We start from the raw sequence: 20,294 nt of genomic DNA, 5'->3' as shown, positions 1-20,294 counted from the left end.
GGCACCTGCCAGTAGGGAATTACAATAATCGATGTGGGATGTAATAAAAGCATGGACAAGTTTCTCAGCTTTAGAAAAGGAGAGGAAGGAGCGAACACGGGATATGTTACGGAGGTGAAAGTAAGACAGTTTCTTAATGTGATTTATGTGGGCGGAATAAGAAAGAGAGGAATCAAAAATGACACAGAGATTCTTTGCAGTAGAGGCAGGTCTGATGAGATCACCGCCAAGATGGACTGGGAAGGAGCTCATTTTATTAAGTAGCACTTTAGTCCCAATTTGCAGGAGGTCAGTTTTGTTACAGTTTAATTTTAAAGAGTTCTGCTCCATCCAGGTTTAAATTTCACTGAGGCAGGTTGTGAGCTGAGAAAACTCTGATGAAGTTCCACTTTTAACATTGAAATAGAGTTGAGCATTGTCTGCATAAAAATGAGAACCCAGTCCAAAGCTATGAATAATATGGCCAAGGGGAAGCATAAAGCTACAGAAGAGCAGAGGGCCGAGGACAGAGCCCTGAGGAGCTCATTGTGTGACTGGTGCTGAGCTGGATCTGCTGTTGCCAAGACTAACAAACTCTTGCCTATCAGTCAGATAGGACTTGAACCACTGGCGGGCAATGCCAGAGATACCCAGCATGTTCTCCATTCTGTACAGCAGAAGGTCATGTCTGACCTGAGTGTCAAATGCTGCACTGAGGTCTAACAGAATTAATATGCTGGTATGTCCAGAGTCTGCTGCCATAAGCAAATCATTGGTTACTCGTAGCAGAGCAGTTTCACAACTGTGCTGTGCTCTGAAACCAGACTGAAAGGGTTCCATCAAACTATTAGAAGTTAAGTAGTTAGTGAGTTGGGAGGCTACAACACGCTCAAGAACTTTTGGCGGAAAAGGTAAGATTTACATTAAAAAATACTTAAAAACAAAAGCTACCGGTATATCAAGACAGTTGAATCCGGCAAATTTTTGAATAATGCTGTTTGGATGCTGTGAAGGGAGTCCATCACTTCCTCCTTACCAGCAGTCCTGCACCGCGAGACAAGAACAGGCCATCCAGCTCAACCAAGCTCGCCAGTCCTGTTCACTTCACTCTTCTACAAAAACATCAAGTCAAGTTGTGAAAGTCCTTAAAGTCTACCACACTACCTGTTCGCTTATTCCAAGTGTCTGTAGTTCTCTGAGTAAAGAAAAACTTGCTAACGTCTGTGTGAAATTTACCCTTAGCAACTTTCCAACTTTGTCCCCATGTTCTGTTGAACTCAATTTAAATGAATTCTTGTCTTTTCAGGGATCCCACAAATGTAGCAGAGGAGTCCTGGAGATACAGAAATATACTGAGATGACCACCCAGTTTGGGGTTTACTTGCCAAGTCTTGTAATTTTTTTATTTTTACATGAGAGCCATCAATGGCAACGCTGGGCTCCTTGTTTTCTTTACACCAAATGGCTCCTTCTTCCTTTTTACAGAATTCAATAAAGCTTTTTTAACACATTACACTTCATTAATTGTGAATGGTTGACATGCATTTGATTTAAAAACGCCTGTCCTTACAGCCAACAATTACTGTAGGCAATCAATCAAAGGTGGCCTCTCACATTTTTTTTTTTTTTATTGTGTTTTTCCTCACAGTCTGGAGCTCATAGGCTCATAAAAATGTAAAAGGGCCGAATACAAATCGGTCCTCAGCGTTTAATATCATCAGAAGTGATTACCAGGAAAGTGTTAAGAAGATCTGCAGGACAATGCAAACATATCATAAAAGAACAAGGCAGAGACGGGGAGCCACGCGGTCCAGCAGCCAGCAGGCCAAAGAGTTCACTTAGCCAGCCAGGGGTGGAGCGGAGGACCCCCAAGGGGCGAAGGTGAGTTCAAGTGCGAAATTTTAAAACACCATTCTGTTTAAATGTCTACTATACTTTCCAGACAAGTCATTATTTCATTTTCATATTAATTTCTGTGTTGATGTTGATATAATTTTTTAAAGAAACTTTATTATAATACTTTGAAATACAAATATAAAAGGCATATCAATATCTTAAACATCTTATGGTATATAAACAATTAACATCTAAGGAGTTTAAGAAAATACATTATACATTGAAATAACGGAGTTTCCTTTACTTTACCTAAAGTTCAGCTAAATCTCGGAAATGTCCCGGATATTCACTGAACTCGGTGAAATACATTAAAGCCAATAAAGGACCAATTGAACTGGTTTTGAGCGGATTACAATGGTGCAGTGGTGTTTCAAGTGTCACTGAGGGCTAGGAAGACCTCTGCCAACTATGCTGGACCGATTATTGTGGCCAAAAATGTGATTTGTGCTGTGAGTCCCCAGTGGTAACCACTGTGCCACCTAACCTCAAACAACAAAAGACGCAGAAGGCACAATAACCAAAAAGAAGATGCAAAAAGTGACCTAAAAGTAGCAAACATTCTTTAGATAGATAGATAGATGGATGAAAGGCACTATATAATAGATAGATAGATAGATAGATAGATAGATAGATAGATAGATAGATAGATAGATAGATACTTTATTAATCCCAAGGGGAAATTCACATAATCCAGCAGCAGTATACTGATACAAAGAAACAATAAATGTATACACATGGCACCACGAAGCGGCTTCTCAGGACCACTGTTTCCATTGTTGGATGTTGTGGCTCCTGACTCAGACAAACCCTTTGTCTTTTTTTTCTCTATCTGTGCAGATAATTTGTACTTTTTTCTTCCATCAAAAAGATAGAAACGCCTTATAAATGGTAATAAATATTTTGTTATTATTATTATTATTATTATTATTATTATTATATCACAGACTTTAATTCTGACAGGAGCAGAAGTAAGACGCCTTTAAGATTTATTTGTTTTTCTCAGCAGCACATGGCTAATTATGCATGCAAATTAGCCACGTGCTACGGACTGAGCCCAGGGATCAGTGTTATACAGTATATCCGGTAGTAGTACTCATAACACTCAGCTAATGTGACTCTCAATTAAAATACTGCAAAATTCTGATTTTTTTAATGCATCATGCATGCGCAAAGCAGTAACCTTGCTGCGGGCCTGAAAGTTCTGCGCATGGCTGCTTCAGCTCTGTGACGTCACACCGGCCTCGCAAAGCATCATGGGCTACTGGGAAAGTGGCGAATTTCGCTGATCAATACCAAATACAACAATAAAATAAGATAAGGAGGAACTTAAGTCAAATTAAATTCTTCAAAAAGACATGATAATTTCAGGGTGTGATTATAATTTATTATTTTTAAGGAACTAAATAATACTGCTAATTGTTCAAAACTTTAAACTGTACTTCGTATGCTTTTGGGGGATAGGAAAGGAAAGATATTTTGTTCTAATTTTAGCGGTAACATTTTTAATAATCTTTGAACATATAATTTCTTTTACACATTTCTGGTCATAGCACATTACTCAGAGATATCTTAAAAACAGTTTCATTATGGTTTTTTGATTTGGAGTTTCCTAATGACAACTTCGTTAAATACGGTATATACTCTAGTAAAATATGCTAATATACCCTTTTACTATATTAACTAAAGCTAAAGGAATATACCCTTAATTTTAATTTAAAACCATTTTATATATTTTACCGAACAATCTAAATTGCGCATGAAATCCCAGTAAACATCCAAAATGTGAGTTTAAGGCTGTATACTCTTATCCCAGCATTTTTGTAAAATAAGGATTTCTTTCAAAATAAAATGTACCTATTGTTCCATACTGGCACATTGTAGAGAGAAAGTAAGCTTGTAAAGTTATTTTCAGTATAAAAGGACGTGCTGGTGAAAATCTGAATGTTTCAAAGGCACCCTAGAGAAAGTTAAAATCACATTTAAAAGGAAATGTTATACCGCTTATTCATTTAAAGATTTTTGAAGGTATTTTAAATTAAACAATACAATACAATACACAGTTTATTTTTATATAGCTCAAAATCACACAAGAAGTGCCGCAATGGGCTTTAAACAGACGGACTATGAACAATAAAACATTGCAACCATTTTAGATGTAATCATCCATACGTGGTATCAAAATCAATAAAGTGTAACTTTGATCGCACTCGCTAAAGAATTAGCGGGATAAATTACGCCCAACACCCACTGCACGCCCAACCTACCTGGAAAGGGGTCTCTCTTTGAACTGCCATTCCCAAGGTTTCTTCCATTTTTCCCTACAAGGTTTTTTTTGGGAGTTTTTCCTTGTCTTCTCAGAGAGTCAAGGCTGGGGGGGCTGTCAAGAGGTCCATTGCGGCACTTCCTGTGTGATTTTGGGCTATACAAAAATAAACTGTATGGTATAAATTAGTCCATCCATCCATCCATTATTCAACCCGCTAGGTCCCAACTACTGGGTCACGGGGGTCTGCTGGAGCCAGTCCCAGCCAGCACAGGGCGTAAGGCAGGAAACAAACCCTGGGCAGGGCGCCAGCCCACCGCAGAAATTAGTCCATATTAGCATTTAACTTTGGTAGGCAAATTTTAATATTCGTCTGATGCCAAAACTAACTTCAAAATTAACTTACTTTTCTTTAAATAATTCAGAATGTTTGCCACTTCTAATACATCGGGAAAGTTGATTATAGTAAGACCTAACTGATATGTCGTATAAACTTAATATTTTATACTAATTAATAACCATAAGAGTTTTTATTTAAATGTAGCCCAGACGCTTTAGAAATGGTGTCAGCAGTTTCAAGGGGAGCAGGAATTTGTCTTTGATTTTTTTAGGAGCGACGTGGTGTCCTCTGCCAACTGACTTACCGTTATTTGGTGACAATGCAGACTAATACCTCCGCGCGTCTCTCAAAGAAATTAACAAACTCGGCCGCACTTCAGATGGGCGGAGCTACACGGCTGAGTGACAGCAGCCTGTTCGGCAGGGACTCGGTGAGCCTCATTCCACAGGCCTGGAGAATGTTGGAGAAGGAGGGCGGGGCCATTAACAAGAGAGGATAAATAGGAGTCCAGCAGGATTGACGTCTTTTCTTGGTCTTCGTGGATCGCGGATGTAACAGTAGAAGAAAGCAGAACACTGGCGCCTGACAAAAAATATATAGGGGTTATTTCTGTTATAACGAAGTTGTTTCAGCTACACAAACAACGCTTTATTTTCACTTTCTGTTCCAGTCAATCCTGAAGTAAAACTAATACAAAATTTGGTACTATAAAATCAATCAAGAGTTTTATTTATTTAATTCATTATTTCAATTCACTTCTTAAACAGGCAGTAAAGTCTCAAAAAGTAAATAAAATAGCCAATAATGCTCTTGTCACCCCATAACTGATACACAAACCTTGAGAAAATACCATAAAACAGTTTCTGAACCATCAAGTCTGCCACTGGTGTGTTGGTTGTGAGAGGGTCGCTGCACCACTCTTCTGACCAAATCTGTTCACCCCCCCCCCTCACAATTATGCTGGATACATCAAGGGGGGTGGGGGGTGTCAAGTGGGGTCCCCACCCATGGTGGGTTGCAAAGACCCTTGCATAGGTAAAAGTGGGCTGTGACATCAAGAAGCTTGAGAGACAGTGCCATCAGATTCACAAATGTATCTGTTTTGATTCCTGCTTGCACCGAGGGTTTGAAGTTATATGTTTCACTGCTGGATGAAGTTGATTTGAATTAAACAGACAAGCCGACGTGTCGCCTTTGGTGTGAATTAGCGCTCAGCCTTATTTATCTGGTCACTGACAAACGATATATTTTGGGACCCATATAAAGTAGGTGGAAGTATTTAAAATCTTTTCATCAGAAACTGAGAGGATTGAAGTCAGTGCCCCCTTTTGAATCTGTGGCACTGTGTGACCAGTGTGGAAGAATAATTTTAGGGTAACATAACATTCATCTTAAAGAAATAGCGTATAGGGTTAATAAATGTAGGTAACCAAATAAAGGTCAAGTGAACAACAAAATGTACACAGAAATAAAAGAATTGGTTTAGGAAAAATACTGAGATGGTCAAGTAAATAAAGAATGTGCCAGAGGAAAGGTTGATGTCATATACAAAATGTACTGAAGGATGACTAAGAAATCAGCAGATGTCCTATAAGCGAGAATGGACAGTCGTTATCTGCACAGAAATTTCAAGGGTGGTGTTCATCTCAAAAGGTAAAAGAACCAGAATATGATATAATAGACTTTAATTTTAAATAAATCATTTGGGTGTAAACCAACGAACCAACCAGAGTAAAATGTATGCATTGATTGACGCTGTATGTAAATTAAACAGTTTAGAAAATGAACCTCTATATCGTTTGTTTCTCGGACCGTTCTGGTCATTCTGACCGGGCTGTAACTGACTGCTTTTGATGAACGCTCCCTCCAAGGCCTTTTGCTGAGGAGTCTTTAAAAGATACAATGAACAGCTTTTCTCCTGCCTGATTACTGAATTGTCCTGTTAGAGGATGGGAGATGTTAAATTTCGACCACACCAGAGATACTGGGCCTTGCCCCAAGTGAAGAGACGTCATCAACATTAACATGATTTTTACAAATTCTATACCAAATGGAAAGCAACAAAATGGAAAACAACAGAGACATATGCTTGTGTTTGTCATTCCAACAGATGGTGCATCACAAACATTTGGAGTAATGCATTTTACTGTCCATTGGAATGACAAATGGGCGGCACGTTGGCGTGGTGGGTAGCGCTGCTGCCTCACAGTAAGGAGACTCTAGTTTGCTTCCCGGGTCCTCCTTGCATGGAGTTTGCATGTTCTCCCCGTGTCTGCGTGGGCTTCCTCCCACAGTCCAAAGACATGCAGGTTAGGTGCATTGGCGATCCTAGATTGTCCCTAGTGTGTGCTTGGTGTGTGTGTGTGCCCTGTAGTAGGCTGGCACCCTGCTCGGGGTTTGTTTCCTGCCTTGCGCCCTGTGTTGGCTGGGATTGACTCCAACACCCCGTGACCTTGTAGTTAGGATATAGTGGGATAATGGATGGATGGATGACATGAGTACGCAATTGCGTCCATTGGGGTGGACTGGCATCCTGTCTGGGAGGTTTGTGTGTGGATGTTGGATAATGACTGACTGACTGACTGGAATGACAAATGCAATTCACTACAAAATACATTCCAGTAGAAGGTGGAGTATTCCTTTAAGTGGCAAAGAGTGCTGACTTAGTGAGTCCCCTCACCAGACCCCTTAGTGACTACGGCACTATTTTGCAAGTCCCCACCATGACATGAGTCACTTTATGTGCCATATCTCAGTGTGTAGAAGTGAGAAAAGAATCCTACTGTATCAATAAAACACAGCTGGGCAGCATTTAGGCTGAAAGGCGCTATATCAGTTGATTTAATTCTACAGTGCCATTACCCTGTGAAGTCAGAGGATGTTGATTCATTTCCCACCTTTAGTTTACCAGGTGACCCCAAGTGAGTCTCGTCACCTGCTGGGATTCCTCAGTCAAGTGTGTTTGTTCTCCCAGGACATCCTATGCAATCCCAAGCACATTTGTGGACTGGTAACTCATCCTGGAATGAATCATTGTGCCCCGTGATGGTTTGGCATTCACCCTGAGGTTGCCCCCCAGTGTTTATTTGGGGTCAGAGAGAGGATAGATGGATCAATGGACATACTTAGTCGTGTCAAAAAAAAAACCACAGATTTGGCAAACGGATGGACGGGCATATTTTCAGAATTTAAGCCAGATGCAGCTTTGTCTTTCTCGGAGTAGAATTGCATGAAGTCCACACAACCTATCCATTTACATTCTTGGCCGGGCTTCCCCAGCAAATTGCTGTATTAAAAAAAGCTCAGGAGGCTGAGCTGCGCTCGACCGTAATGTGATTAAAAAAAAATAGCACTTGCGTTGATGCCAGGTGTTATTTTAAAAATGGAATTTGGTCTGTTTGGTCCACAGCTGAACGAAAAACCATAAAACCATAAATGCTTAAAATCACTGGATGGAGTGCACAGCGCTGCAGGATACTCGAATGAGCCAAAACACCTAGAGATATAAGAAAGAAACTGGAAGGATGAGTGGGGGGGCATGACTGAAGCTGAGAAAATATTGGTTGGATGGGATGGGGGAGGGGGGGTTGTCTAACCATCCAGAAAATAGGTGGGACTCATGGCCATCACAAGTAGCATTACATAGACCTGAGGAACAAATAGTGGGTGGGGGTGGGAGGGGCTTTGGGTGTTGTTTCCCACCCACACCCCCACCTCCCAGTAGCAATGTGAGAAATTGCAGATTACATTTGGGGAATGGGTAACGATTGGATGGGCAAGCCATAAGCCGCTTTTCATGGACTGGGGGACGAGTACCGTTCGGTTGGGACCACCTTGGAGACTGGAGCGGCTCGATTCATTGATGCTCAGTCTAAGGTACCTTCCCTCTTGGAAATGAGTGACTCAGTTAACTGACGATTGATCAAAGGTCTTTTGATGGGTGGTCCACTTTGGACTTTCGTAGATCACACAGACGACTTTGAGGGGGCCTGGCTTAGCTTTGCCCTTGCCACCCTGCCATCTCTTCTTTTGGGGGGGGGTTTGCTTCATGCCTGCCACCTCCTCTTACCACCTACTAAATGTACAGGTACTCACCACAGCCCCAGAAGGCACTACTGTATATACTTTAGAAGCAGTGAATGCCAAGCGTATTTATATAAATGTGCCCAACCCCTGGTAGAAGAACACCGGGCTACACAGAATAACTAATCACTGTGTGGGGTGGAGGGTCTGTTATCAAGCAGTGATTTTCAAAAATCCATCCACGTAGAGGAAGAAAATATTCATTTTCCGACATGGCCTATTCATCATGTTGGACCAACTACAGTCGATAATTCTAAGACTTCTGAAATTTTGGAAAGTATCGGCCGTTGTCCTTCTTGATTTCTTTGAACACAATGAGCAGCCATATCCTTCCGACTACGCTAGAGGCTGATCGAAAAGATGGCTTTGTCCTTACCTGATAAATCTTAAATTCTGTTCACGTGCTAATGTGTGGTCTTCATGTTGACTATCTCCTGTAGCTCTGAGTCGATGGTTTCATTTCCTCCCTTGCTTGGCTCCATCATTGCTTCCCGATTTATTTATTTATTTTCCTTGTTGAAAGTCGATATTTTCTTTTACCATCTGGGCCAGTGTTTCTTGAACTTTTTTTTCTCGTGACCCAATCTTGCCCTTCTTAGTGTCTTCGAGACTCGGTCCTTGACATGATGATCATCAGACTGGGTAAAGAGGGTCCCCCTTGGAGAATCACTGTCAACATTCATAACGGGGGGTGGGGTGGGGATAAGACCCCCCCCTTGGAGAATCGCTGCTGACAGTCATAGTCGATGATTGTCCATTTCTTAGCAACCCATGACAACCCATCACAAGACACTTTGTAAACCGTATGCGACCCTTTCCGATTTAATACAATGGTCAGTCACGACCATGCGTGACCCAAAAGGTGGAAACCTGTGACCCAACTGTGATCTGGGCTACTCAGAACATCTGCCATTCCTTCCATTCCCATTCATTGCGGCTTATTTAGAGTTGAGACTCTACTGAATAAAGCCCACCGCTCGGTTTTACTTGTTACACTTGTCATAATTCTGTTTTACAGCTTATCAGGAATTCATTTCTGGCAAATTTTGCAATTCTCTATATGTGTTTGTTTCCAACATTTATTAATTGCATTGTTATGAGGGTGACATCACTGTGATGCTATCTTAGGTGGGTTTCTGCCATAGTCACTACTATTTTGTGGTGATTTCCGATGAACGCATGTAGGAACAGCCAGTCAGGTGACCAGGAAATCACATGACCTATGGCATCATCACACTCCAACATGCAGTCCTTCCCAGAATCCTTTGGCCACTCCTCGTGTACTTAGTACCATTAACAATGGCAGAAGCTTTGGATGGGGAGCTGAGCTGCCACCTCCATAGATGCTGGGGGCTACCAAGGGGTGTTTAAGCAACATGAACAAACTGCAACTCCCATTGAAATCTATGGAAGAGGAACTCAAAGTGATGAGGACCACTGAAGTGCTGCAGTACCAGGAGTCGGTGGTCTCAAGAGATGGCCAGTGCTGGGACTGAGGAGAGGACAAGCAGGAAAAGGCAGGCAGCAGAGGCAGTCCAGCAAGCAGACTGGGGTGAGGTTCTACACAGAAGAGCTGGCCTCCTATATAAAAAAATATCCAAACAATAAAGAATGCTGGCACCTGATGCAGGAGGACATATGTGTGTCTGTGGAGGAAGTGAGAGCAAGTGTGGCACCATCAAAGGCCCGGGGATAGATGGGACATCATCCTGGAGAGAAAAGCCACCTGGAAAGGTGAGCCCCACTGGGTCAAGTTTGTTGTCACAAGCCATCAACTAAAACAGATGAGATGGCCTGCTAGAAGTTCAGGACCGACAAGGACTGAGAGGATAATTAGAGAGGCACAAGAGAGGCAGATATTTAAAAAATAAAGTAATTGTATTACTTTTATTATTATTAAAAAAAACAGTTGCTGATGTAAAAGGTTGCATAAAAAATATATATAATCCTGTGACAAAAAAAAAATGTGAAGACGAAAAATAGAAATTGTAAAACACAGAGGCTCTTACCCTAATATATAATTTATATACAGTTACTTTTAGTCCACGTAAGGGCATCAGCAGCCTTACTATAAAACAAAACTGGACTCTGTTTCAGCCCAGGTCATAAATACAACTCCTCAAGAAAAAAAATCTCAGGGGCTGTTTTTGGTCCTCAGGAGCCTAACCCACTCCTTAACATCAACCAACAGCTCAGCCACCAGGCACCTCTTAGCTTGGCGTACCTCGCGCTACCTAACCCTTCCTCTCAAATCTCTCCGGGCGATCGTTCCCCCATCTTGCGGCCACAACTGTACTTCTAAAGGCTTCTCAATTTCCAGGGTCTGCTTGCCTAAACGTAGGGAGATACCATTACGGGCCTGCCGGGGAATATATACACTTCACGTAAATTCTAAAATATCCGACAACAAAAAACACATTATAAAACACTAAATAAGAAAATAACGAAAGGTTTTATATGTAATCTCGAGGGTACTAAGATACAGACGGAAAGGTTACGGTACACCTACACCACTAATCCACATGAACTCCCCCTATAGCTGTCTTTCGACCTTCCCAGGCACCCGTGACTGCGTTTCACTTCAGCGTCACCTCTAAAAACAGCGATCGGTAAAATGTGGAATATTACGCGCGTGGCTTGTACCCGACACAAATGGCGGAACATCTGAAAAAAAAACCAAAAACGAAATAAACAACCTTATGGTTTGTTCAAAAACCTTGTTAACGTAATTTTTTCCCCCGTTGCAAACTCGCTGGCATATTGCCCATTGCGGTTCATACCTAAAGCTTATTGAGAATGTTTGCCCAGTATGTGTCTCTACTATACTGTATTAGCGTCCCGGTGAGGCTATAGCGTCACACACCTCATCCAGGAAGCGTATGATGTGTGGCCAAGCTCTGCCAACCTGCACATTTAAACACCAGCTTGTACCCTCTGCTGTCTGTGGATCTCTGAAACACATCTTCAGTGGATGCCCAAACCGTTTGGCCGACAGTCGCTCCTGCTGGCACCACGATCAAGTCTGGAAGGCAACTGCACTGTCAATGCCAGTTCAGTAACAGAAGCAACCCAACAATCTCGTCGCTTCAAGACTTTGGTCACCTTCATCAGAGCTGGAGAACAGCCACCTCCCACTGTAACAGGGTTCATCTGTGCGTTTTTTTTTTAAATTTGTACCTTGGTGTTTGTTTTTTTGTATTTCCCTAAAAATTGTTATAATATGTTTATGTAGTACTAGGGAGGCCAAGCCCCCCTCGCGCCTTAGCCCCTAGTTGCTGCTAGACTATTAGTAAAATCTGTAAGTGTACAAAAGAAAAAATATTATTTATTGGAGTAAAAAATCACGAAATTCTCTAAATATGTAAAAGAAAAATTAAATATTATTTAACGAAGTAAAAATGATCAAATGAGAATAAAGTATTTACTCTCTTACCGATTGGAGTATTCCCGTTAAATTGAGGTCCGCTGTGCTAAATAAAAGATCAGTTCGTTTTAAGTGACATTCTTATAGATAAAAATTTATTTACAAAAAAAAATGACTCATTTAAATAACAGGAAAAATCAGGTGAAAACTAAAGTGGTATGCAATGGGTCAGGGTAACTCGACCTTCAGCTAACTAGATCACCTAAATACAAACATTGCTGTTATCAATAGATAATTTTTTTAATAGTTTGTTCCTGTGAAAGAAAGTTTACTCGATGAAAAATAATGTAATTTATTGAATTTAATTATTAAAATAAATTATTGAAATAATTATGATTTATTGAAATTAAAAACCACGACTTTCTTGATATTTTAGTTTATAATTTAAAAACGGAATAAGAATCAGAAAATCTAACAACTTCACATTAAAGTTCGATACGTTCTGAAAAGAATGATACCAAAAAACATATACACTCACCTAAAGGATTATTAGGACCACCATACTAATCCGGTGTTTGACCCCCTTTCGCCTTCAGAACTGCCTTCATTCTACGTGGCATTGATTCAACAAGGTGCTGAAAGCATTCTTTACAAATGTTGGCCCATATTGATAGGATAGCATCTTGCAGTTGATGGAGATTTGTGGGATGCACATCCAGGGCACGAAGCTCCCGTTCCACCACATCCCAAAGATGCTCTATTGGGTTGAGATCTGGTGACTGTGGGGGCCATTTTAGTACAGTGAACTCATTGTCATGTTCAAGAAACCAATTTGAAATGATTCGAGCTTTGTGACATGGTGCATTATCCTGCTGGAAGTAGCCATCAGAGGATGGGTACATGGTGGTCATGAAGGGATGGACATGGTCAGAAACAATGCTCAGGTAGCCCTTGGCATTTAAACGATGCCCAATTGGCACTAAGGGGCCTAAAGTGTGCCAAGAAAACATCCCCACACCATTACACCACCACCACCAGCCTGCACAGTGGTAACAAGGCATGATGGATCCATGTTCTCATTCTGTTTACGCCAAATTCTGACTCTACCATTTGAATGTCTCAACAGAAATCGAGACTCATCAGACCAGGCAACATTTTTCCAGTCTTCAACTGTCCAATTTTGGTGAGCTCGTGCAAATTGTAGCCTCTTTTTCCTATTTGTAGTGGAGATGAGTGGTACCCGGTGGGGTCTTCTGCTGTTGTAGCCCATCCGCCTCAAGGTTGTGTGTGTTGTGGCTTCACAAATGCTTTGCTGCATACCTCGGTTGTAACGAGTGGTTATTTCAGTCAAAGTTGCTCTTCTATCAGCTTGAATCAGTCGGCCCATTCATTCTCCTCTGACCTCTAGCATCAACAAGGCATTTTCGACCGCAGGACTGCCGCATACTGGATGTTTTTCCCTTTTCACACCATTCTTTGTAAACCCTAGAAATGGTTGTGCGTGAAAATCCCAGTAGCTGAGCAGATTGTGAAATACTCAGACCGGCCCGTCTGGCACCAACAGCCATGCCACGCTCACAATTGCTTAAATCACCTTTCTTTGCCATTCTGACATTCAGTTTGGAGTTCAGGAGATTGTCTTGAGCAGGACCACACCCCTAAATGCATTGAAGCAACTGCCATGTGATTGGTTGGTTAGATAATTGCATTAATGAGAAATTGAACAGGTGTTCCTAATAATCCTTTAGGTGAGTGTATATGTAGGTTTTAAAATAAGCCTGATTTAAAGTGTGACAAAAAAGTGACATAAAAACATTGCATAAAATCATTGCATTTTTAGGCTTAAGATTTTATATTTAGAGAGTAGCTGTACGAAACATAGACATATATAGATAGACGCCACATTCACTGTGTTGCCCAGTCAACACGATACGTCAGTGCATCCGCCATATTGCGAGTGGCAAAAGTGCCATTTAAACAATACAGGTAGACGTGGAAACCGGGTTTTCTGATGAAAAAACAATAACGTTTAAAACAGTATCGTTTACATACAACAGATTTTGGCGAATCGTTAAAATGCAATTATTTATGTCCATTTATACACTAATAATGGCAATAATTAAATAATAATAATTATTATTAAATAATTCCTCCCATATAAGTAACATTTCTCGGACTGCCTTCTTCCATCTCCGAAACATTTCTAGACTTCATCCTGTTCTTACCCAACACAGTACTGAAGTATTGGTTAATGCCCGAGTCACCTCACGTGTAGATTACTGTAATGCTATTCTATCTGGCATCCCACAAAAACGTATCCATCGCTTACAACTTCTTCCAAATTCTGCTGCCAGGATAATAACCTGCTGTTCTAAATCCACTGAACGTATCACACCGATTCTCTCTCCACGTCACTGGCTCCTGTTCACTACTGAACACAATACTAAATCCCGCTCTGAACATTTAAAGCTCTCCACAGCCTCAGTGATCTCCTCCAGACTTGCACTCCTGTCGCTCACTCAGATCCTCATCTTCAGCTCGACTTTCTGTACCACACGTCAGACTCAGTGCTACGGGAGCGCGAGCGTCTCTCATTGTGCTCCTCTACTCGTGAATTCTCTTCCCTCTCATATCCGTCAGCTCGATTCAATCATACATTTTAAAACTGCCCTCAAAACGTATCTTTTCAAACTGGCACACCAATTGTGAATGTTGCACTGTTACTGCCAGTTATCTTTGTTTGTTTGCTAATTGTTGCGTTTTGATTATTCATTCTCTTGTTTTAATTTTACTATCCATCCTTCCATTGTCCAACCCACTATATTGTAACTACAGGGTCACGGGGGTCTGCTTGAGCCAATCCCAGCCAACACAGGGCACAAGGCAGGAAACAAAGCCTGGGCAGGGCGCCAGCCCACCATATTTAATTTTACTAATGTTGTTTCATTTTTCTGTAAGGTGACCTTGAGTGCTAAGATTATAAAACGGGATTTTCTAATGGCCAAATATAACCAAAACAATTGTTCAGCCTTACCTATGAAATGTAATCCACGGTTTGTACAATCCCAAGCAGCACATTATCCATTACTTCACTCCACAGCAGTGCCACTCGCAATATGGCGGCGAGGTTGACGTATGATGCTGCTGGTCATGTGGCGTCTAGTAATTCTATGTCTATGGTACGAAATGTTAAATAGGAACCAATCATTGGGAGAGCATGTGTTGCAGGCTCTCAATCGGGGTGCTTTTATGGGTACTCATGTCCTTATTTCATCAGGCGTACATTTGGCCTGCTAGAGGTAGGATGGGTTTGCGGAGCTCCGTTTATTCCTTTGTTTAAAAATCATTTTATTTATTTTGGCATTAAAGTGATTGTTTGTATTGTTTTCCCCTCTCTTTTAGAGAAAAAAAAAAGTTGAATAGAAGCACCCCAGAAAGTTGTGCGAGAGCCTCATTTTATGTTACGATTGCTTTCTTTTTTTTCCTTTGCTCTCTCAGAGGGTTTACTTGGCTTGCGGGAATAAATAGAGTGGTTGGGATTCTCCAAAACAATGGGCGTATGGTCTTATGTCTGCCAGGGAAAGAAGAAAGGAGGAAGTCAAAAGGTTACACCACCACAAGACAAGAGGTTGACCCCCACAGCTTACGACATTTGGGAAAACAGCTCAGGTGTACACCACACATTGTAATGACCACCGACAGAGCAGATTTGGCCTTATGGTCAGACTACCTAACACACCATCCTGGTAGAGCTGACCGTGGCCTGGGAGGACCACCCGAAAGAAGCCTTGAAAAGGAAACTCTCCAAATATGAAGGACTTACCACCCAGGGTGAACAGTCTGGATGGAAAGCAAGCTGCTCAAGTGGGACGCAGGGGGCTTCACAGCACAATGACAAGCCAAAGCGCTCACCACGCTGGCACTGAAGGACAGATGAAGACAAGAACCATCTGTGAACCCACCAGTGCAGGAGGGAGAGAGAGAGAGAGAGAAAGAGACACAAGATGGCTGTGGCTCAAAAGAACAGCGTCTCAGGCTCGCTGCAGTTACCTGGCTGGACACAAGCAGGGGTCTCGTCAGCCCCTTGTCGGGTCTCCTGGGGAAGCTGAAAGACCTGAAACACCCAAAGATCTCAGGTATCTCATTTTGAGTAGCGGTGGTCACATTGAGGTTGGCACCATCACCGCCTCATGACGACCAAATGTTGTGCCACGTGACATTGTCACTGCGATGTTTGATGAGATGGAGGCGTCACAGGTTTGGTGTCCAAGACTTGATAGATTATGGGAGATGCCTTTTGTGCCGATAGCATGTAGGAAATCCTTGTAGGGCTTGTTGTTGAGTTTAGGTCTGGTTTTGGGGTCTTTGTTTCTCTTGGTGTTTTGAAGCCCCTGCCTCCTTCTTTTCTTTCCTTTGATTTCCTGGTTCTCTAGTTCCTTTTTGCCAAGTTATTTTCTGGTAGAACATTGGCTTCCCTTCAGATTTTTCTTTTCTTTTTTTCTACCGTAAGTCCACATCTGCAGACTTCATTTAACATCTCAGTGCCTCGTGTGGCTCCGCTGCGATTATCGATTTCCTGACCTTTTCGTCTTATTCTCGTTATTTTATTACCTATGCGATGGCCGATGACGATACTTGTAACAAACTCATTTCTTGTTGGCTTATTACGATTGACTTCATGGGCGAGCACATTACTTTGTAAGTGGATCAGAGTGTCTGTTATATGAATAAAAGTAGTTATTAAAAAGTTTATTCCTCCATCCATCCGTCCATCCATCTTTCTAACCTGCTTACCCAGGGCAGAGTGACATGGCAGCTGGACCCAGTCAAAGCTGGACAACATCTGGACATTCTCGCCAGTCCATCGCAGGGAGAACACGCAGGGCAAATTTGACATCACTGGACCGCCAAACCTGCAGGTGACCCAGGAGAACACAGGACAACTGTGACGAGGACCTGCCATTTGGCCTTTAAAGCCCGTCAATGTTATTCATCTAATTTCACCAAAATAACATGAAGCTGCGTTTTCAAGGTCCCCACTACTCTCCACCACACTGCCAGGTCACGTATTCTGAGAGTCTGTGGTTCTTCCCTGTGTTGCTGCTGACACATTTTAAAGTAACATCTGGGATCTACTGGACAAAATCCCTTCATAATTTTAAATCCTTCAATCAGCAGTCTCCCCTCATAGCTCACACCTCTTAGTCCCTTAATCAGCCTGGTTGCTCTTCTCCGGATTTTTCTAGCGCTGCTATGTCTTTATATGTAACTAACAGTGCTCCGTGTCTAAGGAGGGGTGAGGTCTGAATAATCAGTGTAGACCACTTCATTCACCTTTTGCAGTGCACCATCTATTGGAATGTATTTTGCAATGCATGCTGGAAAGAAGTCATTGCATTTGTCATTTCAACAAATGGTGCTTCACAAACATTTGTAGAATAAAATTCATTACTACAAATATTTGTGACGCACCATCTGTTGGAATGCATATGTCTCTGTTATATGCAATTTGGTATGGGATTCATAAAAACAGTGTTAATGTTTGTGGTGCACCATCTGTTGGAATGACAAATGCAATTTATATGTCTCTGTTACATTACATTTGGTATGGGATTTGTAAAAGCAGTGTTAAAGTTTGTGATGCACCATCTGTTAGAATGACAACTGCACTGCATATTTCTCAGTTCAATACTCATAAACGCAGTGGTAATATTTGTGGTGCACTGTATATTGGAATGACATAAGGGGCCAAATATATTTCTGTTACATGCTGTTTGGTATAGGATTTGTAAAAACAGTGTTGTATTTGTGGTGCACCATCTGTTGGAATGACAAATCCAAAGCATATGTCTCTTTTATATTCCATTTGGTATGGGATTTGTAAAAGCAGTGTTAAAGTTTGTGATGCACCATCTGTTGGAATGACAACTGCACTGCATATTTCTCAGTTACATACAAATTTGGTATGGGATTCAAAGCAGAGCTAATGTTGGTTGGAATGACAAATGCATTGCATTTTATACACTACATGAGACATAGGAACCAGGCAGACACACTGATACATTTAGACACTTGTCATTTTATTAAGGTGGGTTTTCAAAAGTGCAAAAAGTCCCCTGCCTCCTTTGTCCCAGGCTCGACCCATTTTATATGTCGCTAAGATGGTGGATGCTCTCGGACTCCAGTGCAATTCCAGGTTCGGCTGTGCTGCATGTTGCACATTTCATTGCAGGACCTCGTGTTTCCTTTCCTCTTCTTTTTGCTTTTTTATAAAGTAATTGAGAAGGCTAACGCGATCACGCCGTCACATTTCCAGTCCCCAGCCGCCAATGAATTCACAGACTGCAGTCACACGACCCCACCGCAGGCACATTTCCACGGGACTTTTCTTTGTCCCTCCGCACACCGAGGACACGCCAACTTGTGTCATTGTTCTCCCGATTTGACGACACGCTGGCGTCCCGTCCGCAGTCAACTCGCACCCCGAGATCTGCTCCCGGACGGACGAGTCTTCCTCAGAGTCGCTTCATTTCCTCACTTTTCGACATTTTCGCACTTCACCTTCACAGATGGCGCTCGTCCCAAATTCAGCCCCTTTTGAACTTTCAGCTCGCTTAAAGAATGCGGATCGGCGACTTCAGACTTGGCCGACGCGCTTCAAGCCCGGGCACGTAAGAGAAAGATGGAAATGGGAGGAACGCAAACGGGAGACGACAGATAAGGTCACCCAAATATTCGGGCGAGGCCACGTCAGCGTTTCATGGACGCCTTCATCCTCTTGGGGTTTTATGTATGAAAACACAACTAAATACAACTTAAAATTGCGTAATATCGGCATCGATATTGAATGAATTTAAAGAAGTCTTAGTTTCAGTTCTACAGATGCAGACAAACTCGCGTAATTAAACAGCGCCCTCTTGTGTTCAATCCCAGACAGGTGCTTTCAGTTCGTTGCCAAGCACTTCGGACAAAATCATCAGCGGCAAGCAAATGTTCTTCACCCATTTTGAGAATTTTCCCCAGTTCTAAAGAAAATAAACCTTCCTTACTATTTTACACACTTAATACTGTCCGATTCAAAAAACGGAACACTGGGTCAACGTAAAAATGGGTCTGGTCACATGTACACGTGAATTCTGTGCCCGAGTCGCAAGCTCGGACGACAGTTGTGCGAAAATATTATAAATTACTGCGATGAAAAATCAATTCCAGCTTTTCATGTGCATATTGTGTGCAATCTGCAAAAGCAAGGTGTGGAGGAATTTCACAAATGATGAGCAAGCGGTTATCCAAAAGATCTTTAAACGTGGCACTCGCTGAACAGCCGGGCGTGTGACAAAAAAAAAAAAATTGAACACTTACTGCATAGGAATCCCTCATAGGCACAGTTAAATAGCGTGTGTGAATTTGGGCGATTGGAGGGTTTTGTGTGTGTGTTTGTTCACCCTCACTCCCCCTGCGGAATGGCGCCCTATCAAGTGACTGATCCTGCCTTGAGCCCGATGCTTGCTCGGATCGGCTCCAACAGCCCAACAACTCTGCCCTGGATTAGCAGTTTATTTAACAAGATGGTGCCCTACAGAGAGCTTTGCTTTGGCAGCGTGACACAGAGGTTTAGGAATTCAAACCCTGAGGTTATGGGTTCACTATGTGAACCTGAGCAAGTCATTTAACCTGCATGTGCTCCAATTGGATAGACTCAAGAAATGTAACTAGTTGTATCTCAGCTGTCGTTAAGTCGCATTGGATAAGGTATATATATATATATATATATATATATATATATATATATATATATATATACACACACAGGGTGGTCCAGATATAATTATGCAATGTTCCTTACGCTTTAACTTAAGTTTATTACAGAGAACTCGCAAAAAATTCTTTGTTGCCGATAGATGGCAGCACCTGCCCGGCATTCCAAAATGGCGGGGAGCCGGTTGTCAGCCGAACAGCAATTCTTTTGTCATGTATTGTTTTCCTGCATTGTATTAAACGTTTTACAATTAGATCTGGACCACCCTATCTATATCTCTATAGTTCGATAAGTCATATATACAGTAACATCCAGTGGAATGATTAACAATATTAAAAAAATACAGGGTGGTCCAGATCTAATTATGCAGATCCAGATCGCCTAGATGACTGATTTACGCGGGGTCAATTCCAGGTCGGCGCGAAGAAGATTCTTCATGTCGTCAGTTCGCACACTTCTCGATGGTCCAGTATTTTTCGGGTGATTTTCAATATAATAAACTTACGTTATAGCGTAATGAAAATTGCATAAGTAGATCTGGACCACCTTATCTATCTATATGTGTGTCACTGAGGCTCGACTCCCATGCAACTCTGCGCCGCTTCAGCCT

The sequence above is a fragment of the Polypterus senegalus genome, chromosome 18, assembly GCF_016835505.1.
Source record: "Polypterus senegalus isolate Bchr_013 chromosome 18, ASM1683550v1, whole genome shotgun sequence".
Taxonomy (NCBI): domain Eukaryota; kingdom Metazoa; phylum Chordata; class Cladistia; order Polypteriformes; family Polypteridae; genus Polypterus; species Polypterus senegalus.
The sequence above is the reverse complement of the archived record's forward strand: the minus strand, read 5'-3'. Positions refer to the sequence as shown.